The sequence below is a fragment of the Macrotis lagotis genome, chromosome 2 (assembly GCF_037893015.1).
Source record: "Macrotis lagotis isolate mMagLag1 chromosome 2, bilby.v1.9.chrom.fasta, whole genome shotgun sequence".
NCBI lineage: Eukaryota > Metazoa > Chordata > Mammalia > Peramelemorphia > Peramelidae > Macrotis > Macrotis lagotis.
Window position 1 is genome coordinate 48315590 of NC_133659.1, and position 25454 is coordinate 48341043.

At 35.3% G+C, this 25454-nt stretch overlaps 1 long non-coding RNA gene across 1 annotated transcript in view; it reads left to right on the forward strand.

Moving 5' to 3' along the window:
• The first annotated feature begins 671 nt into the window (after nt 1-671).
• Nucleotides 672-25454, forward strand: part of LOC141510989 (uncharacterized) — a 53976-nt gene continuing 29193 nt past the window's right edge. Inside the window, exon 1 of the long non-coding RNA XR_012475222.1 lies at nt 672-713. This is a non-coding gene — a long non-coding RNA (uncharacterized LOC141510989). The remainder of the gene's footprint in view (nt 714-25454) is intronic.

A 25454-nucleotide genomic window follows, 5' to 3' on the forward strand; every position in this document is an offset into this window, starting at 1 on the left:
GGACCAGGTCTCAGTGAGACCTGTACTAGACTGGGCTCCCCTCTCATGCTGGCATAGCAGAAGTTTCTTGCTGAGCTTCCTCGTTGTTCTTGACAATCCCTGGGATGACTGGATATGGTTTGCTCTGGCATGGCCTGGATTGTGCTGAAGGCCCTTGCTAATAGACTCTTCCTGAGGATCTTCTAGTTTGTCTTGGGATGGAAAATGGTTTCACTCAGTTTTTTTTTTTATTATTTCTGTCACTCTAGAATTTGATTAGGGCCATTATTTAAAATGATTTGGAATAATTTATGGGAGAATTCCAGTGAGTTTTTGCCATTACTCCACCATTTTGGCTGTGCCTAACATGATTAGAAAATGTTCATTACTTCTCTCTGGAGACATTCAAAAAGACCTGTCAGCTTCTTGTTGCACCCTTCATTTCTAGGGGCTTTCAATGACTTCTTGGCTCATGATAATATGATAAGAAATATGATGTCAGTGGAGATAATTGAGGGGCCTTCTTCCCTTTGAGGTCATTTGACCCAAACCTTTACTTTGTATTTTCATTTCTATTCTAGATGAAAGACAAAACTCTTTGCATTCCTAAAGGTTCTAAGGATTGTTGGCAGCCCAGTAGTCTAGAATCTAGAAGCTAAAGCTTCTAGACCCAGACCAATATAAAAAAGAGACAAGAATTCATTAGGCAGCCATGCCTCATTTGGACATGCTTGGTGAGTCTAATGCTATGTAAGACCTGAATTAAATTATGATTACTTTCCTCCTCCAAGAGCAAAGAAAAAAGTGTACCACCAAAGTAGTGGGGCTAAATATTGTATATTTCTTGTATTGTGCAGATTGTATATTGATCTTGTTATATCTTTGAGATAATATCATATATATGCACATATATAGACAAAAAGTAGCTATCTATTATACATACACACATATATACATATGAATATATATTTATGTATGTATATATGGTGACTTTATAGAACTGGGTTAGGTAAACTAGCTAGTACCTAATAATGGGATGAAGATTGCTAGTAGGGGCTTGGGCCAATTGTAGTAGAGAAGTAGAGTATCCTTAGGGGTAGATAAAGCATTCGCATTACATAGGACTATCTTCAAGTGAGTTTTTAAAGCATTTCCAACTAAGTAGGATTCAATCAGAGTTTACTAATAATTTAAATATCCAATGAGAAACCAGTGCTCACCTTGACAGCTTCAAAAGACATTGAGAAGAGCTTCAGTGGGAAGACCATTACCTCAAGAACAAATAATAGTAAAGATGAATTACCACCTTTATTGATGACTCAGGGTTTTAATAATAAAAAATTCCCTAATTCATTGCTATTACAATAACTATAGCTACAATTATCCCCTGTCCTCTGTGAACTATAAGTTCTCAGTTGCTATGTTTTCTGCTATGATATTTATTCCTAATAATAATTCCCTTTTCCTAATTCTTATATGACAGTTAAAGTCCCCATTAATGTCTCTAACTTTTCTTTCCATACTTTTAGACCCTCCTCATACACCCAATGTTCTAATAAGATTGGCCTGTTTTATCTCTTTTTAAAAGATTCCATCTCCTTCCTCTTTATAAAGGCTGTCCACATTGCTTGGAATACTCACTATTCTCCCTTTGACTTCTTGGAATCTCTGTCTCCCTTGGGATTTCTGTTTCCTATCAACTCAAATGCCATCTTCTACAAGATTCATATTTTGATTATTCCACTTCTTAGTATTCCCCAAGAAATGGTTTCATATTTATTTTTTATATATTTTGCATTTATTTATCTGGGTAAATGCTATTTTCTCCCAGGAGAATATGAAAGTAGAAACAGCTTGCTGTGGTGGTGGTGATGGTAAGGTGGGGTAGGTGTTTGATTGCTTTGGACTTTATATTTCTAGAGCCCAGGACAATGTTAAGCACACTATAGATAGTTAATATATGTATATAGAATTGAAAATTGAGTCCCTCCTTTCTCCCCTTCACTTTTGCTGCTCATTACTTACAGTGATCTGAGAAATTTAAGAATTGAACATTCAAAACAAGTCAATGAGACAGAGTAAGAGCCCTTAGTGATGGGTTAGTACATGGGCTTTCTAACAGCTACAGCAGGTACCCCAAATCTTTCTCTTTGGGGCTTGCTTGCAGTTTGGAGGTTATTTTCTGGAAGTTCTAGCTTGCTGAAAAACCAACTTTAAAACTAGTTCAATGTGACTCTAAAATGAAAACCACTGTGAAGCCCGGAGGCCAAGGGATGTCCAATAACCCATGGCAGCTCACTTTAAATTTGTGTTTGCCAGCGACTTCTCACACTCTGGCACTGACTCAGGGTAGTAGCAATAAAGGAAAGCACTTAAGTCTGCCCCAAAGGTTATCTCTGAGCTATTCCTTCTGGAAAACTCTTGACCTCCTGCTGAAGCTCTCATAGACTCTTAAATCTTCTCTCCAAGTCATCCCAGCCTCTGTCTCCTGCATCCCATGTATTCTTCACTGAAGTATCAGCGGGCACATCGATCTTGCCTCATCTTCTCATTTTTGAGCTGCCTCCATTTTAACCTGAAACGGGCCTTCCTCTTGACCCAACAAAATACGATATAGCAGAAGCTTTTCATCGCTGGTATCTTAGAAAGCAAGACTAAATCTCTCAGTATAGAGTCTGCTGAAATTATCAGTTTTGGGACAATTTAAATCTGGTTCATATCATGGTCTCTGGTAAACACTGCTTTTTTAAAAAACAATTTTTTGTTTGTTTTGCTTTGTTGCCTATCATGTCAATGGTTACAAACTGTCTGAATTCTATGGCATTTACAATAAAATAACCAATTAGTTGCCCATGGATTAAATTGAATTTTCCAACTAATGCAATATATTATTGTAAGCAAAACTCATAAAGATTTTTTTTCCTCTATGCCATTATTTTAACTGCTTATTTTACTTGCTCAATGGAGTTAAAATTTGAAGGATGCTATTTAAGTGGGAAACAAACCCTAATGGAATGGTGACATACCTCAAACTTTCTTTTTTGAAGCCCAAGATTAGATTAGAAAATACAACTCAATAGATAAGAAATTGTGGTTAACTCTGTGTACCTGTGCCAGCCTCAAGGGAAGTTTTTGCTGGTTGGTAATGGACCAAATGAAGGAAGCAAAGAGTCTAGTCTCCAAATTAGGTCAGTCTGTCAGGTCCAATTGTTTCACATTTGCACTAGATATGTAGCCAATAAAAACCCAGAGGGAAATGTACAAATAAACATTGGTATACATGTTTGCCATATAGCTATGAAGCATCCACACACACAATATGAGCAGCACTTTACAAACAAGAATGTGTATCAGAATATTTACTATATCAGCATAAAACCATAAACAAAATTCAATGTCAAACACAGAACTATAAATAACATGCACATTTATTAATACCTGTCATATATATAATCTGCATCCAAAGTAATGTACTATATGCTTTATGTCATTTACACAAATATACTACTACTAAAAAAAAATAATCGCTAACATTTAAATAGCACTACATTCCCAACAACATAATGAGCACTTTAAAATAATTATCTCATTTGATCCTCACAACAATCCTATGAGGTAGGTGCTATTATTATTTCCATTTTACAGATGAAGAAACTAAGGGAAAATTTGTCCTCTAACACAAGGCTAGTTGCATAGGACACAACACACAGATATATAAAAGCATGCAACACACTCAAGGCTCATTCATCTATGTAACACACAGGAAAACCTCAAATATACATAAAAATACACATCTACATGTGCAAACATAAGAAAAACACTGGTCTAGAGAGCAGATGATCTCCCATTACATTTTATCTCCACCACTAACTGTATATGTGAGCCTGTTCAGTCATTTTTCAGTCCTGTTCAATTTTATTTTGTCTCTTTTTCAATTCTTAGCAAAGATATTGACGTGGTTTGCCCTCCTCCAACTAGGGAAACCAAGGCAAACAGGGTTAAATTACTTGCCCAGGGTCACACTGTTACTAAATGTCTGAAACCAGATTTGAACTCAAGAAGATGAGTCTTCCTAACTCTAAGCGGGCATCGTAACCACTGCAACACCTAGCTCCTGGTTGTATACATGTATATGGGTATACATACATACATACATATATATATATATATATATATATATATATATATATATATATAATCTATGTGTATGCTGTGTATATTTGTGTGCATATGGCATTTCTCCCTGGGTTTTCAATATGTATCCATTCAGTCTAGATGTATGATGTATATCTATGTTTATAGTTGGTAGTATCTTTGTATATAGTTTGTATTTACATATATGTTTGATTGTGGGTATTCATATACTTTCACACACACACACACACTCATTCTCTCACAAGATTTCACCACTTTTCACTGCATTCTTTTGCTCTGTTCATCTCATACCAGCTTCCCTCACTGTTTGTTTGTTGAATGTTGGCAGATCTTCCTGGATGATCTCTTCACAGTAGCATATTGACAAGGTTAGCCGATTGATCCTAATACTCCCTGATTATCTCCGCATAGGCAGCAGACACGGATGCTGGGAGGCTACAGCTTTCTGCCAACATCCTTTACCCTATCAACTAGGACACTCCAGGATCTATACTGCTTCCCGCTAGTTCATGAGAATTAACCCTTTGCAAAATAGAAACAGCTGTGCTCCAGTGACTGGGTGGCAAAAACTGCAGATTTCTCCATACAATCGGTGATAGTAGAAGTCAATTCAATGAGAATTCACAAGCCAAATAATGCTTGGTACAGAGAATACAAAGCAAAAAAAAATAATCCCCATCCTCCAGGATCTGATATTCTACTGGAGGTAAAAGGTAAATACAAATTTAAGCAAAGTAATGAAGGAAAGGGGTTTAAGGGATTGATAAATAACTATTCAAATTAGGCAAGTTGCCTACTGAGGAGCGGCATTTAAGTTGATCTTGGAATCCCTAAGCCAGTTAAGAATTCCAAGAGACAGTGGTGGGGAAGAAGACCTTGTGAGCATTAGAGACATACTAAGACACACAAAGATAGATGGAATCCTGGCAATAGGAAAATACAAGCAGGTCAATTTAACTGGAAGGCCAATACATGGGCAGGAGGGCAGAATGGTTTGTAATCATCCTAGGAAGACTTCTTAAGCTTTTCTAAGTAGTAATGTTCTTGGTTTTGACACTCTTTATCTCAAAGCCTGCAAGCATGTTATATGGTAATAGAAGGGACTTTGAAGATTGTTCCATTCACAATTCTTTCTTTTCTTTTATTACAAATGGGGAAACCCCAAGCAAGAGTGGGAAAGATATTCACCCATGGTCACATAGGCAGTTAGTGCTACTTGCCATCTAGTTCCCTAGCACCCGAGTCTGTTTATCTGAAAGCCTGTGCCCATTTACCATTTAGGTAACTTGGTGAAGACTTCCTTACTCAAACACACATGTCAGTAACCTTACTCTTATGCATTATCTCTTTTATTAGGCAGCCAAATGGCAGCTACTTGAGTGAATGAATTCAGTGTCTCATTTTCTAAAATGATTGTTATCTCTCTTTTATTATTCTAGGATGGATGTCCTTTCACACTCATGTTGCTTTGGCGTGATACATTCATGCTGGTTTATGAAAAAATCCATACTTCAGACTAGACAATTATACAATCTTGATATAACCAGAGTGTCAGCCCATGTAATGAATGTGTTAATAAAGTGCACAGAATGATTGCTGTGCCTTCCTACTTACCGTAGATCATATTCGTTTCTGTGCCACAAGCACATACAATACAATAATTATTATTACATTTTATCTTCTGTTGTCGAAATTTATTGAAGGCTCCTTTAACTATGGATGGGCAAAGCTCAGAAAGGTTTGAATGAGAATCTTTTTGGTCCCCAAACCTCACTAAAGTGGAATTTTCTTAAAAAAAATTTAAAGCTTTAGAAATCTTTAATCTCCATTAAGATAGTCTTTCTGAGCTGCTATCCTTATTCCCCTTCCACCACTATATCTGCTGATGTTCACAGTTCAAGAGATGAGGTACAAGAGAACATCAAAGCTGAAACTACCTTTTCTTCATATCTATAGTCTTAAATCAAGCTTCAAACAATCTACCAGCTGGTCTATCACTAACTCTCTGTGTTTAATCTCCCAGAAGAATTCAATACTTCAGCCAGATCATCTTGCTCCTGGCCATAATCCCGCCCTTGGCAAAGTCTGTATCTCACGCCTGAGACACTGTCTTCTTCATATCTTCTTTGGTTTTGGATTCAGACTCAACTCCCCAGTTTTCAAACTTAGTCAGAACCCCAGTGATCATCAAGTCCACCTACCTAAACTAGAACTAGACTGCCTCTCTAGCATATCCAATATATTTCTGTTCAGTAAAATAGACGTCCAGTGAGAGACTCTCCTTTCAATTTGGAATATTTTCATTGGGAAGAGGTCAAATTTCCTTATGTGCAGCTTACTTTTTTTCTTGTTTCTTACACTCTTTGCCCTTAGGTGTATTGTTTGGAATTAAGCAGAATTAGTTTAAATCATAAAATAATAGTTCTTTAAATATTTGAAGACAGTTATCTTGTCCCACTAAGATGTTGATAGACTAATTCAGTAGGCTGCCCAGTCAACTGCGGATCATGTGCTAAGCAACATTCGCTCTTGGGTCATTTTGCTTTTCCTGTGTGCAAAGCAAGACTGAAAGCCTTTGAAATGTCTTAGGTTTCATCTCTTCAGTTTCATCTATTAAATAGTGCTATTCACTTATAGGAGTATACAGACTCCTATAGGGAGTTCTATAAGGACAGTAGACTCTAGAGTGAATCCATTCTGACTAACATGTTTAGGACATCCTTGATGATAAAGATAAATGCCATATAAACACATATGAATATGCAGGTGTATTTCCATTTTATACTTCAATTGAAGGAATATTCTACAATGAAAAACGATCATTGAATATGAGTGTCTTTATGGATGTGGACAGTTTGTCAAATCATCTTACATATGATAACCCTTCAAATACTCAAAGGCATCTATCATTCTCTGTCCAGCCTCATGTTCTTTTCTCTGAATTATATATACCTATTTCCTTCAAATAGTCCTTAGTAATCATGGATCCAATGTACTTTATCATCTTAGTTGCCCTCTTCACCTAGAAGTGAACATATTATTTTGGATGAAAATTTGTAGCTCTGAGAATATTGGAACTATTGTTTCCCCTTCCTAGAAACAATGTCTCTTAATGTAATCCAAGTTCAAATTAGTTTTTTTGACTTTCCATAAGCAACTCACCTTACCTTGTTTGCTTCTGTTCTTCATTTGTAAAATGAGCTGGAGAAGAAAATGGCAAACCACTCCTGTATCTTTTCCATGAAACTCCAAATGGGTCAAGAGACATCTGAAATGACCCAGAAATGACCCAACAACATACTGCCATCTCATTTTGAGCCTATAATCCTATAAAACACCATGATCTTTTCTTTTCAGACAAATTTCAGAATCTTGTCCTCTGTATTGTGGTCATGTGAAGGTGATTTTTCTTGTACCTACATGTTAGATTTTACATTCTCATGAAATTTTAATTTCTTAAATTTAATTCAATACTTAGCCTATCAAGATCCTTTTGACAACTGATTCTGACTTCCAAAGGGTTGGCTATCTCTCCCAGGTTAGTGTCATCTAAAAGCATGAGGAATGTAATGTGCATGCCTTTTACAAGGCAGAGATAAAAATGTTAAGTAGGAGTTATCACATAGATAAGGAAACTAAGATTCCGAGAGGACTAAAATCCTGGGAAGGATCCAAAGCCAGATCTCCATGATTCCAAAACAAGCACTCTAGTCATTGTGTCAGCAGGGGGAACCTAAACATATACTATAAAATGATGAGCAATGAAATAGGTTTAAAGCAGAAATCGATTAGAAATGGGAGGTGTGAGAGATCACTTTCTTTTAATAACTGTGATGGAAAGTGTGAAGGAAGATTTCATAGAGAAACTGGTTATCTAAACTCAACCTTGAAGCAAAGGAGGGATTTAGTGGAGGGATCTAGTGGAATTCAAAGAGAAAATCCATTATTGCAGGAATGGAGCACTGCATGAAGTAAAGCAAAGAAACAGACAAGGGTAGATGATAATAAGGAGAGAATAGCACAATTTGTCTTCCATCTATATGAAGGACTAAAATGAGTTAAGATTGGCCAAGTGGGTTAGATCCAGATTTTTTGAGAAATTCACAAGCCAAAACCAGGAATACATTCAAGTTGACAGTGGAATCACTCTAAAAAAAATCAGTCTAAGCATTCACATTGAAAAATCAGTTTGTGAATAGTGAATATTGTCAAGATGGAGACATGCAGTTGGATGGACAACTTATTGAATTCTTTTGTGGTTACATTTATTTTGAACAGACTATAGACAGTCATTTAAATAGCATCAGAACTGAGCAGAAGGAGGAGATTAAGCTGGATTACCTTTGACGAATTTCTTAGTACTTCCAAAGATCCCAACCTGTTTTCCACTTATTTAAGCAATAATACTTCTCATAATTCTCTTTGGCTATAAATAATAGAACATTATATTATCTCCAAAGGATAAAAATTGTAGGTGACTCAAAGGGCAATGGAAAGATTCACAGCAGGCCAAAGGAAGCTACAGAATAATTTTGCCAATGATCTGAGTAATCATATTTGAAGCATCAACAAGGGCATTTATGACCTGAAAAGGAGATGGTGCACAGGAATGTCTATAGAGTAGGTACCCTAGAGACACAGTTGGTCTATCTGTTTTGACTCAAGTGAAGGCATATTTGTGAAATTTGTGGATGACACAAAAGTACGTGGGCTACAGCTTACCTGCTGAACAGTAAATTTAGCATTCCCAAGGGTATCAGTGGGGCTAAGAAATGGAACAATGGAATAAGATTAACTTTATTATAAGCATAAGTAAAATCTTGTACCTTTGTTCAAATCATCACTTGCAAAATGATAGGATTTGAGAAAAACATGGATCAAAACAATTATTGTGAATTTTGGAATTTTGCATTGGTCTTCATTCTCAGGATGAGTCAACAGCATGACAAAAAGCCCAAAGTTAATGCAAGCAGAGCTTTCACAGATTCAAGGAAGGGATAGTCAAACCATATTTTGTCTTGATTATTCCATATCTGGGGAATCGTGTTTAGTTTTGGGTCACACATTTTTAGAAGGATAATTGATAAAATATAGTTGTTCAAAGAAGGATAAATGAGTATTGTTGTGCCTGGAAAGGATGAGACTTGGGGGGGAGTATGATTATTATCTTTAAGTATTTGAAGGGCTATTACTTGAAAAAGTAGTTAGACTTTTTCTATTTTGATTCCAGAGGGCAGAACAAGGAATGATAGAACATTTTATATATACATATATATATATATATGTATGTATATGTATATAATATATATAAATTATGTGTATGTGTATATAACTATATATTATATGTGTGTATATGTAATATTTATTTATGTATTAATAATTAGAGTTGTCCCAAAGTAAAATAGACAGCTTTAGGTGCTAGATAGTTGGTCGTTATTAGAAGTGATGGAAGAATGGCCTCTTCATGGTGATTTTGTAGCAATTTCAATACAATTACAGGTTAGACTAAAAAAACTCAGAAGTCTATTCCAAATCTGAGACCCTGTGATTCCCTGAATAGTTTCTGCAATGTACTTCTTAGAAAAGACCATTGTGTTCTCTGAAGGGCAGAGCCAATTTACTGCTGCCTAGTGAAAGAATGGATCTCTAGGAAATGATGGTCTCTAGTTTAAAGGTTGGGTTGTATTGGAAGGCCACCAGATTTTAATTTCCATTGGTGCCAGATTCCCATAGTACCCTGTATCATAGGCCACTAATAGCTTCTATCACATTTTACCAGCCCCATAATTCAGAGAAAATCTGCAAACTGGACTTACTTTAAAACTTTTCTGGATTCATTCGCTGTTCAGGAGTCCTGTTATATTATCTTTTCATACTGATGCTGCGCCTCTCACTCTTTTTCTAATTATTCAATTATTTTAATTTCTCCTTTTGGACCTCTTCACATTCCATCCCCTAAGTATTTCTCAAGGGGATACAGTCCCTATTATGACTGTTCACATCCTGACCCTTTGGGTTTTCAGAAATTCCCCTTCCTGGGATTTATTTTGTTCAATTTTTTTACTTCTGTGTTGGACTTTGTCATGATTGTCAGTACAACAAGTAGATTCTTGGAATTATACTGTGGGTGCTTTATGAGAATTCCCTGACAAATTCTGCAACAACAGACTTTTGGAATTTTAATGGGTTTGATGTTAAAAAAGAAAGAGTCAATTTCACTTACAGCTTGCTAAATAAATATTGCCTATATCACAACCATTTTGTCTTCACCAATAAGAAGAATATTACCATATTCAAATTTGTGGTTATACTCAAACTCTGAAAAAAAATTGTGGCTTCTTCATCTTTGCCTTGGGAGCTCTGCTATTCTCTTTCAAAATTCAGATCCATGTTATATAATCAAGTCAAAAAGTATCACCAAACATCTAAATTCTGTCAGGCAATTGTAGCACTTGTCATTCAGTCTTCTTACTTGTTGATTCATACACAATGACTAATGATAATTTATAAAGATTTATTGTGTACAAAGCACTATACAGATACTGGGACTTAAAGATCATGTGAAATAAATGAATACAGGAAAAGTGTTTTTATGTTACATCCAATTACTCATTCAAGTATCAGTCATGGTATATATTGAGCCTAGGGTATGGTGACAGGAGATTATATATATATATATATATCAATATATATATATATATATATATATAACTCTATATATATATATATAACTCAATATATATATATAACTCAATATATATATATATATATATATATAAAACTCAAACAAGAGATCTGCAGTCTAAATTGGAATATATACATACATATTATATATATATATATATATATATACCTTAAAGATCCTATCTAGTAGACATTAGAATCAAATTCATTCCATTATTGAAAATTGTCTATTAACCTGTTAATACTTTTTAAAAATATGCCATTTTAAGAATATTTAAGTACATTTAATGAATGTCAGAATCTCATGCCTGAAAAGGACCATAAACCAACCCCATCTACCATTCTCCATAGCAATGTTTCTTAAACTGTGCTATAAAGAATCCCAAACTTCCCCCCTTTTAAGTAAATCTTATGCCATTTGTTAATAGGCATTGAAAATAATTTTAAATGATTTTACTCTACAGATTCTGCCCAAAATTGAAGGATTCTACCTCTGTGGAAAAGTTAAGAAACCATTGTTCTAAAGGTCTCCTAAAACTGCCATTTTCTAACCATGCAAGGGGAAAAGATATAGGAATAACCTACCTCTATTAAACTTGGTTCCCACAAGCAAAGTAAGGGTCTACCTTGTGTGTTATATGTTGAAGGAGAAACTTTTACAATCATGATTAGTGTAGGTTAGGTTGAAGGAGTCATGTGTCCTGGGTGGAAAGTTGTTTTCATTATCTATTTCATAGTGAGCCAAACTCTTGCTATTCTAAACTGACCTCTTCCTTCCTCATAGTTTCCAGTATAGAAGGTATTGCTCATTCTTCAAGTGAGGAGCTAAGCTACAATTATGCATTGTGTCCATTTGCCAATGCCATTCTTTAAATTTGATATCCCAAATTGCCCTATTCATGCTAAACTAATAGATTTCTCATGTTATTTCTCATGTCAATTAGAAAGAACTTTCTTTTTTTAAAAAATATATCACTATTTGGGTTATGTCTTTTTACCCTGTAATGCCTAGAATATAGTAGGAATTTTGTCAATGGTTGTTGAACCAACATATGAAACATGAGTCAGGAATGAAACATTAAGAAGTCTTATGTCCAATGGGCTTTAAAACAGTGTATACTTTGATCCAGCAATACCACTGCTTAGTCTGTAGGCCAAAGAGATAAGAAGGGGAGGGGGAAAGACTAGTTATACAAAAAAATATTTGTAGCAGTTCTGTTTGGGGTGGCAAAGAATTAGAAAATAAGGTGCTGTCCATCAATTGAACAAGTTATAGTAAAACATTTTAATGAAATAATACTTTTGCGCTATAAGAAATGATGAACAGAATGATTTCAGAAAAACCTGGAAAGACTTGAATGCACTGATGCAAAGCAACCTGAGCAGAATCAGAATAGTGTACATGGTACACTATGAATAACTTTGCTTTTCCCAGCACTACAATGATTCAAGATAATTCCAAAGGACTCATAATGAAAAATGTTATCCACCTCCAGAGAAAGAACTGATGGAATCTAAATGCAAATCAAAGCATACTATTTCTACTTTATTTTTTCTTATTTGGGGGGAGGTCTGTGTTTTCTTTCACAATATGATTAATATGGAAATATAATTTCCAAGATCACACATAAATAGCCTATATTAAATTATTTACTGTATCAAGGAGAAAAAGAGAAGGAGGGAGGGAGAGAATTTGAAACTCAAAATTTCAAAAAAACCATGTTTAAAATAGTTTTTACATGTTATTAGGAGAAATAAAATATTTAAAAGAATGAATTCTGAGTTCTAAACTAATTACTCCATTATGTTGACCTCATTTGTGCCTCAACATTTCCATTATTTAAAATGTGATTTTAAAATCATGAAGATTCTAAGTTTCAAGCTAAAAAAGCCTATATAGCATCAGAGTATGCTTGATATCAAACTCTGAAAATAATGACAATGAATGTCAAGTTCTGTAAAAGGAATCAGAAGCTAGTATTTTTTATCATTTGCCAACATGAAATATCTCATTATTCTTTTTAAAAAATCTAGTTAAAATGATTAAATTAAAATCTGACCAGAATTTTAACCTCAGAAATAGATGTATTTCCTTGACATTTAGATTATATATTCCCTACTGAATACAAGCACTTTATCCTACTTCAATGGTGTTTCTCCCACAGATTCAGTCAGTTAATCAATTAGCATTTAATACCTATTATGTTCCAGTCTCTGATTTAAGAATTGGGAATATAAATAGAGACAAAAACAGTCCCTGCCCTCAGGGAGTTCATAGTCTAATGGGGAAATAACATGAAAGTCACTATGCACAAACAAGAGATCTGCAGTCTAAATTGGAGATAATCAACAGACAGATGGTACTAACATGAAGTGTGATAGGAAAAAAACTTATAGAAGATAGAATTTTAACTGGGATTTGGAGGAAATGCAAACTATTACCTCTCTGGACCTTAAGAAAACCAGGCTGAACTGCTGTATCTAACAAGGTTTTTCACCTTGGGACTTACATTTTGAATTCTTCCAAAGTAAAATGAAGCATTTCTCTGGGTTTATTTGGGTTTGTTTTAAAACAGATGAATCCATTTTAATTCCTTATTTGTGAACTTTCCACAAGTTTGCTTATCCTACTCATGGTTTGCTTTTCATTGTCATACATGCTGAATACATTCATACAGAGATTAAGTGCAGAGTACAAAAAGAATACTCTTCTATTTTAATATTGTTAACACTTCATTGGATGTTCCATTTCTTTAGTATGGATAGTCTCCTCACAGAGACAAATTGTACCTCATTGACCTCTTCTGAACTCCAATAATTTTTATTTATATTTTTTTTCTAGAAATTGTCCATGAAATCTCTACCTAGAGCACAGGAGGACCTAGGTTCTTTTGTGTTCTTTTAACTCTGCCATGAATATCAAGGGAAGCCCTTGGAATTCCTAATGGCATCCCTTCCCTTTGAAATGCTAACTAGTTGAAGGTTCTGTTCAAGGATGAAGTTCCAAAAGTCTTTCCTGGGACCTCTAATTAGTGATCCCTTCTGCCTCAGATTACCTAGTTTTTACATACTGAGAGCCTGAAAGATAAAGGTTCAAGTACTGTGTCTGACACATCCTACCTTTGACTACACCCTGTCATCTCTTTCCTCCATGTCTCTCTTACAATATCCTACTATATTTGTTGGATTCTTGTTGATCTTTTAAGGTTCAATATAGCACCAGTTTCATAAAACCTTTCCTAATCCTTTGGTTGGTCATTGTCTTTCCCATCAAACTTCCCAGAATACTTTGCTTTGGATATCTACAATGCAATACTATGTATTATATTGATCTTTATTTGGATTACTCTGACCTGACTGTGAGCTCCTTGAGGGAGTTAACCCTGAAACATTCCATCATCCTCTGAACCCTGCTCTTTGTTCATCCTGTGCAAAGTAGAAGCTCAATAAATCTTAATAACCATTGCTAATTCTTAGGGGAAAATTCCTGAGACAAATAAAGGCAAAGCAGAAGAGTCATACATCTTTATGTTTTTGCTTTATTTCCTTCTGTTTACCTCTCTGCCTTAGTCTCAAATATGCCTTTCAGAAGTCATCCCAATGTAAGTCCCAAATAAATCAATAATTTAGCAAACATTGTCATTGCTCTAATTCAATTCAACAACCATTTCTTGAATGACTTCTATGAAACAGATATGTAAATGGATCATAAGTCAGAAAAGATGTAGGTTCAAAGTTAGTCTCCATTATTTACCATTTCACCCTGGTCAAGTCACTTATGGAGAAGAAAATGAATAACCAACCCCAAATGAGTCACAAAAAAATGGATACAACTGAAACCACTGAACAAGTCATTAAATTTTCCTGACGCTCAGTTTTCTCATCTGTAAAAAAAAATGGAAATAAAAATCACATTAGATTTTTAGTGTCCTTGGGAACATCAATTATAATCTATGGAAAGTATTTCATGAACCTTAAAATGCTGAATAAATCTAAATTTATGGTAGTAGTAGCAGCAATAGCACTGGAGTTGTATCTGAAAGACCTGAATTCAAGTGACACATCAGATTCTGAATAGCTGTGTCACTTTGAGGAAGTCACTTGATACTTCTGACCTTCATTTCCACATTTGCAAATGATGGGGTGAGTGGGATAATAATAGAATTTATTTCAAAAGAGTTGATGCATTTAAATACTTTATAAATCTTTTAAGTACAATAAAAATTTAGGCTATTTAATAATCTATTTATTGCATCATATCATAGTATAGTATAGTAGAATACATTATGCCCCGTGTTATATGTAACAGGATTATATTATATATTACATGGCAATAGCTACCGTTGGCAATACCTCCTCTCAAGAGGTTCCCTCGTTATTCTCCAATAATCCAGTAAAGAAAAAAGAAAAATGAGGGATTGAGAGTTTTAGGAGTCTAATGGATGAGATGAGCTAGGGTTCTCTCATGCCTACACAGTGCTCCTCCCTCTATCTTGACCAGCCTTTCCGCTCCCTAGAATGAAATAAAGACTATTCTACTGTCTTTCTGAAGCCTTAATGAATGCTCACTGTGTACTTCAGGGGAAGAGAGCACCCATTATTATTGGAGAAATCATGTTGCTCTGTTTCCAACCACTTGAAAATTAGTGATGCTAAATATAGAAGCAAGCTTTCCATTTCTGAGTTTTAAGCTCCACTGCCTCTGGCAACATGCACATTCTAGGTTTTGGTACGTTTGTGCATTGTGTTGTGTGTGTGTGTGTGTGCGTGTGTGTGTGTGCGTGTGTGTGTGTGCGTGTGTGTGTGTTTTTCTCAAATTCTTTCCTCCAGCAGACTCAAAGGACCAGAAATTGAATCTTTTTCTTCAGTGAAATTTTCCATGTATCTGGGGGCGTGGGGTAAGGGGTTGGTGAGGAGGGGAGTGCTGATATTTCTAATGAAGATTTTCCCTAATGTTGGTTTAAATTAAAAATGAAAATGTGAAAACTTATTTCATAGCCATTATAGAAGTTACAGTTGAGGTTTCTCTTACTGCTTTAATCACTGACTGTTCTAAGTATAGATAGTGCTGATCTTCTATAAAAGGTATTTATCACATTTTTCATAGATTTGGTGCTGAAAGGGATTGCGGCATCCCTCTATTCTAACCCATTCAGTTTACAACTCAGGAAAATAAGCCCCAGAATATAATAACTTTTTTTTCTTCTTGAAATTGAATGTCTCAGTCTTGCTCAGGATAGACATATGGTGGCCATTCTTGGGAAACAATCAGTTTAACTGAATGTAGCTTGGAATTTCAAAGTTCAAGCAATCCACTAGCCAGTAACAAAGATCCCAGGTATGTCACCAAGCCTGTTCCAGAATATGATTTTTCTTGAGATCACACAAATAATCAAGGAGTAAAACTGGGATCTGAACATGGGATCTCATATTTCCAGGGGTGCTCAGTGAATAGAATGCCAGGCCTAGAGTGAGGAAAACCTGAGTTTAAATCCTGCCCCAGACACTTATTAGCTGTGTGATCCTGAACAAGTCACTTAGTTTTCCCAATGATAAAATGAGGATAATATCTTCTCGACACTCTCCAGTTCATGTATGTCTTTCCTAAACTTTACTTTTCATCATTGAAGACAATATGTCAAATAGCATGCATTTGAGGAAGTATATTATCCCTACCTCCTTTATGATTTTTCCCCCTTGGGATATTAAGATCAGAAACTTAGTCTATTTGAGATTTTAAATCATTTGACTTTTAAAATCTAATCAATGCATAATACTTGGAGACAAAGGTGATTTTGCAGTTTGGTGATTGTCAATGACTAGAAAAATGCTTTATAGATAGTGCCTAATTTATTTCAGTTTTATAGAATTGAACATAGACAGCATAGATAAACATCAAACATAGAAAAAAATTACATTTAGAGCCAAAAAATCCTATTTTTATCATATTTTGTTGAGAGGTTTCTTAGTTTTTTGTGTTTTTTCTCTTTTTGGTCAAGAACAATAATTCCTTTACCAATGTATACTGCAAGTTATATTAGGTAATTACTTGGGCTACCTAGAGAACGTTCTCTAAAGGGTCACCAAGCCAATACATGTCAAAAGTAAAATTTATATCCAAATCATTAGGGTTCCATGAATAGTTCTCCATACAACATGCTACTCTGCTTCTCAGTATTTGGAATGCTAATAATAGGACCAATAATAAGCAGATATAGTATGGTGCAGTGACAAGGAGTCAGAAGGTTCCAAGTTTGAATTCTGCTTTTGAATACTGACCAGCACTCCAAAAAAGTTATTTTCCCTCTGAGGCCTCCAGTCAACTTTGTTAAGAGTCAGTTTTCATTGGTAAGAGTTGGGATGGGGGCTTTCTCACTGAAATCTCAGTCCAGATGCTCCAAAAAATATCCAAAGAGAAGATAACTATGTTGAAATAGTAGCAGAAGTGATCCAATAAAGTTATCACCTCAGATTCAGGTGATTGCAGTGATTCAAGAGAAATTGATAAACAGTTAGATCTGGCTTATAGCAATGGTAAAGGAGAAATAAATTATCTTATCTCTGGAGTGTGATGCCTCTAAAAGAGGAAATTATGGTTTCTGCTTCATTGGAAGCCCAGCATCCAGTTTGATGTACAGCCGTAGTCAGTAAGATTTATTGATAAATCTAATATTGAGTGTGGCTATTCCCCATGTCCATCAATTGGGGAGTAGCTGAACAAGCTGTTTTATATGATTGCGATGGAATACTATTATTCTGTAAGAAGTGATGAGCTGGAAGATTTCAGAAAAACCTAAGAAAACTTACATTAACTGATTCAAAGTGAATCCTGACTCCTCCAGTCAAAGCGAAGCAAGTAGAACCAAGAGAACATTGTACACATTAGCAACAATGTTGCACAATGATCAACTATGAAAGACTTAGCTTTTCTCAAAAATATAATCATCCAAGACAATTCTGATAGACTTGTGGTGGAAAATGCTAGCTGCAACCAGAAAAAAAGAACTATCATATTCGAATGCAGATCAAAGCATATCATTTTCATGTTTCTGTTTTTTCCTTTCTCATGGTTTTCTCTTTTATTCTGATTCATTTTTATGACATGACTACTGTGGAAATATGTTTTATATAGTGTACATGTAGAACCCATAGCAGATTGCTTGCTGTATTGGGGATGAGGGAAGAGAAAAATTTGGAACTTACAAAAATGAATGTTGAAAACTTTCTGTACATGCAAGTAGAAAAAATACTATAAAATACAAAAAAAGAAAAGAAAATCCCAAATGAGATCATGGAGAGTCTGATAGGACTGAAAAACCACAACAGCAACTAGCTATTTATTCATCATGGTTTAAATCAAAAAGAAAGGGGGAGGAAAGGGGGAAGGAGGGAAGGAGGAAGGGAGAGAGGGAAGGAGGGAAGGAGGAAGGGAGGGAGGAAAGAAGGAAGGAAGGAAGGAAGGAAGGAAGGAAGGAAGGAAGGATAAAAATAGCCACTATCTACTCTATAATCATGACTTAATTAACTACCTGCAATGGAGCAGACAAGCCAGACTAGCTGAAATAGGAGGGCAAGTCAAGGAGTAGTATTGTGCAAGATGTGTCAAACCACTTCTATCATCACTTTGAGCAACAAACAGTTACTAAGCACCTGTTCTGTATATTGTGCTAAGCAATGGGAAAACAAAAACAGACAAAAGACAGTTCCTGTACTCAACAACCTCACAATCTAATGGATGAGAAAATTGCAAATAAACTATTTGCAGAATAAATAGGGAAAAAATAAAAGAGGAGAAACACTGAAAATAAAATGGCTTAGGGCAGGCCTCTTGTGAAAGATAGGATTTTAATTAAAACTTTTAAAAAAATTTAAAAAGTCAGTAGTTGGAGTAGACGAAAGAGATAGCATTTTAGATAAGGGGACAATAAGAGAACATGCCTGGAACCAAGAAATGGAATTTCTTTTTATGAAACAACCAGGATTCCGGGGTCACTTGATCAAAGAGTACATGTTGGGGAGTCCTTGAGATCCGTTTCACTAAAATTATCAAAAAAAAAGGAAGCAATTCTTTTAAAAAAGGAATCTGTGAACCTCTCTAACATCATTATCAACCATCAACCAACTGTCACCAATGAGCTGATAAGCCCAAGAATTCTGATAGCAATGATTCCCCCAACACTGGTAATACTTCTAGTCCAGTCATCACAATATCATGGGGGGTGCACAACCAACAATACCCATTGCAATCTACAAGCAGATATACTAATGGAGGGGCACAACCAACAATACCCATTGCCATCTACAAACATAAACTAAAAAGCTTGAGGAACAGCAATGACCTCATTCCCCATCCTGTCTTTGAACCACTGGTAACAACCATCATTCAGAATCAAAACTAGAAGTTTCCTCAGCAGTCACAGTTATGTGTAACAGAAGTCACCCAGACAACCAAGTTCTTATTTTCAAAGTCACTGACATCATCAAATGGTTCAAAAACAACAACCTGGGGTGGCTAGGTGGTACAGTGGATAGAGCACCGGCACCAAAGTCAGGAGTACCTGAGTTCAAATCTGACCTCAGACACTTAATAATTACCTAGCTGTGTGGCCTTGGGCAAGTCACTTAACCCCATTTGCCTTGCAAAAACCTAAAAAAAAACCCAACCTAATATGAATTTACTAATGGGAATGAGGCCAGAGAAAAATGCACTATCACATTACTTATAGCTGTAGTCCATGGATTACTGGACTTTTCCAGCTGAAACCTACTGCACATGCTGTTACTCTTATAAGAAAGGGAAATCCTTAATAGAAGCAACTGTATCCATTTTGTTTATAATTCCAGAACTTTTCATAGTGCCTGATATTTCCTTTTTCACCTTCTTTCCTTCTTCCTTCCCTCCCTCACTCTCTTTCTATCCTTTTTCCTTCCTTTTCTCCTTCCTTCTTCCCTTCCATCTTCCTCCTTCCTTCCTTTCTTTCTCTCTCTTATTCCTTTACTCATTTTTTTACTTCCCCTCCCTCTTTCCTTCCTTCTTTTTCACTTCCTTTGCTTCCTTCCCTTCTTTCCTTCTCTACTTCTTTCCTTCCTTTTCTCCCTCTTTTTCTCCTTCCATATATATATTTCCTTCCCTTTCTCTCCTCACACTTCCCTCTTTCCTTTCTTTTTCCATCTTCCTCTCTTCTTTCCTTCTATCCTTCCTTCCTTTCCTTTTTTTCCTTCTTTTTTCTTTACTTCATTCCCTTTCTTTTTCCTTCTTTCCACTATAACCTCTGAGATTTATTAACTGTGTGATTCTTGGCAAGACATTTAATTTTTTTAGTATTCAAATAATGCCATGTGACTTAAGAATAAAGTTGTTGTAGGTGGCTTTCAATTTGCCTTGATGAAGGAAGTTTCCTCTCCAGTTCTCTGAGTATAAGCAATCTATGATGATGATGATGATGATGATGACGATGATGATATTATAAAGGACAATTACTGAAAAGCAACAGACCATGGTGAATTGCTGGATGTGGGAAAGAATAGGAATCATACAATCTATCAACAAGCATTCAATAAGGTGCTGCTGTTTGCTAGGTACTGGATTAATTGCAGGGGATGCAAAGCCAAGAACAAACCATGCTCTACTTACTTATTGCACTTCATCAAGGAAGACAATGTTTTCATAAATAGGCATATACAGAATAAGTGCTGATAAATCCAAAATAGTTTAAAGAGAGATGGAACTAGTAGATGGGTGACTAGAAAAGGCTCAGTTGTGAGGCAGCTAGGTGGCGTAGTGGATAAAGCACCGACCCTGGAGTCAGGAGTACCTGGGTTCAAATCTGGTCTCAGACGCGCTTAATAATTACCTAGCTGTGTGGCCTTGGGCAAGCCACTTAACCCCATTTGCCTTGCAAAAGAAAAAGAAAAAACAAAGAAAAGGCTCAGTTGAAACCTGAAGAAAGGAAGGAATTCTATGAAGTCAAAGTGAAGACAGAATCAGTTTGATAATAATAATACAAAATGTCAACAGAAAAGGTTTAGGACAAGGATCAGATCTTGGTGAAATTGAAAACTATGAAGAAAAAGAGAGGGTGAGTAATTCAAAGAGAAGGGGGAGATTTTAAGTTGCTTTCTACTTGTGTTGAGTTTGAGATGATAGCTGAACATGGAAAGCAAATAGTTTACAGACAGGTTGATAAATAGAGTTGGAGCCTATTTGAGAAGTTAACCTAGAGATACAGATATATAAATTATCAGCAGAAGATATATATGGAGATATGACAGCAACGAGGAGGGGAGGGAGAGTGGCATAAAAGATGGAGATATATACCAAAAAAAGTTATAAAAAGGAAATATAGGAGAAGTGTAATCCAAGAAGGAAGCACGGTCTGAGAAGCGTGGGATCTGCTCTTAGGTCCTGGGTCTGATATTTACCACCTAAATGACACTTGGATGAATCAATTCCTCAGTCTCTTTGCCCCACAATTTTTCACCTTTAAAACTTAGATGTATAAAAAAACCAATAACTTTAATGTTAACATGGCTTCTCATTTGAAACTTAAAACAGTGCTGTGATACAGATATGGTTATCTCCATTTTAGAGTTGAAGAAATGGAGGCTGCAAGAGTTCAATGACTTGTCCAGAGTCACACAGTTATTAATGGGAATGTGAACTCAGGGATGTGAACTCAGATCTTACCAACTCCAAGGGCAATATTTTATCCACTCCACTACCTAGGAGCTTACTTTGATTAACAATAGTGTAAAGAAAAGAACAACAGTAATCATCTAAATGTTGCATATAGTAATCAAGTTTTGTCCCTTAAAAAAATGAGAAAAAGCACTTTCTTCCCTTTACAGCTATGGGTGACTCTGGAAGAGGAACATTGGATATACTATCAGATTTGCATGATGTGTTATTTAATGTTTACTGGGGGGGGGGGTTCCTTCTTTTCACTATTTCTGATAACACTACTTGATTCTTTAAGTGGCAGCTAGAGGCAGTTAGACGCAGTAAACAGAGCAACGAGTTTGTAATTAGGAAGACCTAAGTTCAAACCCAGTCTCTGATACTTGCATACTAACTGTGTGATCTTAGACAAGTCATTTAACTTCTGTCTGCTTCCATTTCCTCAACTGTAATGTGAGCAATAATAGCTTCTACCTCACAGGGTTTCTTTGAGTCACCTGGGATATTAGTAAAAAGTTTGTCTTCCCCACCCCGCCCAAAAAGGAGAGAAGAGAAATATATTTGGAAATGAAAGTGACATAAAACCAAGAGGTACCAATGAAATTTTAAAAGATAATCACATACATTATTCTGTATAATTTTTTGAAACTTAGGTGTTGGAAGTAGAACACTGGCCTCCATGACAGTAAAAGGTCTCTGACATCAAAGACAACTTCTTTCTTATCCTTGTGTCTCTGATGCCTGCCAAAGGGCTTTGGCTTATATGCACATTCACAAATAGGTCTGTGTTATTGGTTTACCCACCTATGTGGACATTCTCTCAGTGAAACAGCTCATGATCGACCATGCTTTGCAGTCCTTGTTCAATGTCTTCTGACAAATTCAACAAAGAGACTCTGTTCCCCAAATGAAGTTTTCTTGCTTTTTCTTGACAAATCTAGTTTAGCAGTAAAGTGTGCAGTATACCCAACAGTCATGCCTTCTTTTCCCCATGTGACTAGTCCCTTTTTCCCTTATATTTTGTCAATTATACTCCTTTGTAAGAGCGAGTGTTCATTTACTCCACTGATTACCACCATTCGATTAAATTAATTACCTTTGTTAGTAAAAAAAACACTTTTTGATGGAACTGATCATAATTAAGTGGGAATAGATAATGAACACCTCCTTGAATCAATCAAAGACATTTCAATTAGGGAGTAATAGGAAGTCTGTTCCTATTGAATGAGACTTGGCCATGCCTCGAAGAGCTCCTCTAAAAGATCAAACTGTTCAGAATCAGGGATAGATTTGGAGAGGAAAGGAAGAAATGGGGACATCAAAAGCTGAGCAAGGAAGAATAAGACTCATAGATGGTAGCTGTGAAGCAGATGGTAGGACTATAGGGAAGATGCAAGACAATTCCATCAGATGCAACAACTCCCTCAAGAACTGAGGGATACTCCAAGAAATTGTTTATTGTGTCTCTACTTTCCCCTCTTTGCCTTCCTTTCTCCATTCCTGAACTGCCTTTTTGCAGATACTGTAATTTTCTCTGCTGATTTTTATTTTGACCAAACCATCCTGGTAATCTGAATTTTGCATTATCTATAAAGAGGTCTGGGTTTGGTTAAATAGAAAAGCAAATGTAAATTAAGGCAGAGAATCAAACCTCTAAATATTGAGAATTTTCCTAACTAGAAACTCAGGTATCTATAATTGCATTTTTAATATGTGGTTTTTTCCAATATTATTTCCTACAGAAAAAAAAAAGAGGAGGCAACCTGGATACTTCTGGCCATAATAGAGATTTGCATCAAAGTGTTCATCTTTGCCTTGTTTATCCTTCATCATTCCTTGTTTTTAATGTGTTTTCAACCTGCTCAACACCAGTCTGCATTATTTTTGAGTGGTTTTCAGTTTCCACTTTTTAATCTTATAGCCATACAATTATTTAAAAAAGGAGGCGTACAGTTAGGAGGCACTTAAATACTTATTACATTGACTTGGGTTGAACATGATTGTATTTGATGATATCTTGATCTTTTCCACATCTCAAGACAATGATTTCAAGGTTAAAGAGAAAAATAGTCTTTATATCTGTGTTTAATATTATTAAATAGAGTACTTGAAAGGTTGTATCTATTCCTGTTGTCTTTTTTCCCCTTAAATTGTTTACAAGGTATTTTAAACCTCTATATTACCTTTTCTGATAAAAAAAAAAAGGTCTTTTTCAGTGAAAGTTTTCTACTATTTGATGGGAGATCAAGATTTGATTAAATAGCCAGAATTAGTTATTTTAACCACTTACTTAAAGACTCCAAGAATAAATAATAAATTATAAAAGAAAGAGCAACATTATCTGGCATTTATACTTTAAGACTTTCGTGATTTTTATAAACATTGCCAAGATACAAGTGCAAAAATAAGAAACTTACATGGTGTCTCTTAATCAAAATAAAACTGAGAAAATAGGATATTGTACAAATTGGCCAACATATCTGTTGCATTTCTAGACTGAGGGGTGGGGGAAGAAGTAGTTGAAGTCTGCTGTTTAGAGAAATTATATCTAATGGCCTGCCCCATTGTTCAAATCATTTCTGAGTAGGTATCCTTGACTTCTAAAATATTATATACACTTTTTTAATAATGAAATGACTGGCCTTTCAGCTTAAAGGGGAAATTCAAACTATTTCATAAATTCATTCTTGAATTTTTGATAAATTTAATAAATGCATTGATATATATTTTAATAAAATATATATATATATATTTAACAAATTTCATAAATACACTGGTATCATGGGGTGGCTAGGTGGTGCAATGGATAGAGCACCAACACTGGAGTCAGGAGTACCTGAGTTCAAATCTGGCCTTATACACTTAATAATTACCTAGTTGTGTGGCCTTGGGCAAGCCACTGAACCCCATTGCCTTGCAAAAAAAAAACTGGTATCACTACAATTACAAAAAAAGCAAGTCTTACAACCTGACTCCTAACATGACATGTTTCTGAAGTCCTGTTGAAATTGGAGTCAAGAGACCTGAGTTTGAAATCTATTGCTTATGCTTCCAAGTTGTATGACCTTTGTTTAGTTGCTTACTCTCCTTTAAATGCCAGTTTCTTCATTAGTAAAATATTTTTAATATTTGCCATCTATATTATTATGAGGATCAATTGAAATAATATTACACTTTTTAAAAAACAAGTCATGTTGTAAATGACTTATGAAAATTAATGTGATTCTTACTAAGAGGAAGAATAAGAAGAGGAGAAGCTGGAGAGGGAGATGAAGCTCTCAGCACTGGATTGAATTTCTGAGTTACATTTATCATAAAAATTCAGTGAAATGAACAAAAATCAACATATGATCTGGATAAGTCATGGAAAATTTGGCCCTTCAAGGTTTTTACAGAAGCACAGAGGACTTCCAAGATCATCTAATCCAAAAATTGTCTTAAAATATATCGTCCATATCTCAAAAAATAAGTGACCAAAGAATAAAAACAATTTTCAAAGAATTTCAAACTGAGTGACCATTTTTAAAACTTTTCATATCACTGATCATTAAAGAAATTTAAAATGTTTTTAAAATGACTGCTTTAACTTCATGCCCTGAAAATTTACAAAGTTGTCAAAAAAAGGAACATTTGATATTGGAAGAATTGTGAGGAGACAAATAATCCAAATGTGCTATAGTGGAATTATAAAGTCTTATTTTTCTGAATTTCAATTTGGAGTTGTTCAAGGAAAGTGACTAGCCCAGTGATACCATTTTACTCATTGATCCCACTATGAGATACAAAGCACAAGGGACTGGGAAAGAGAAGTAGATATGGAACAAAATACTAAGGCACAAAGAATTAGGAATGAAGTGAATGCTCCCTTTGGTAATGACAAAAAAATAACAAAACAAAACTATGGTATATAAATATAAAAAAATAGGCTTGAAGAGTGATAAAAGATAATAATGGAAAA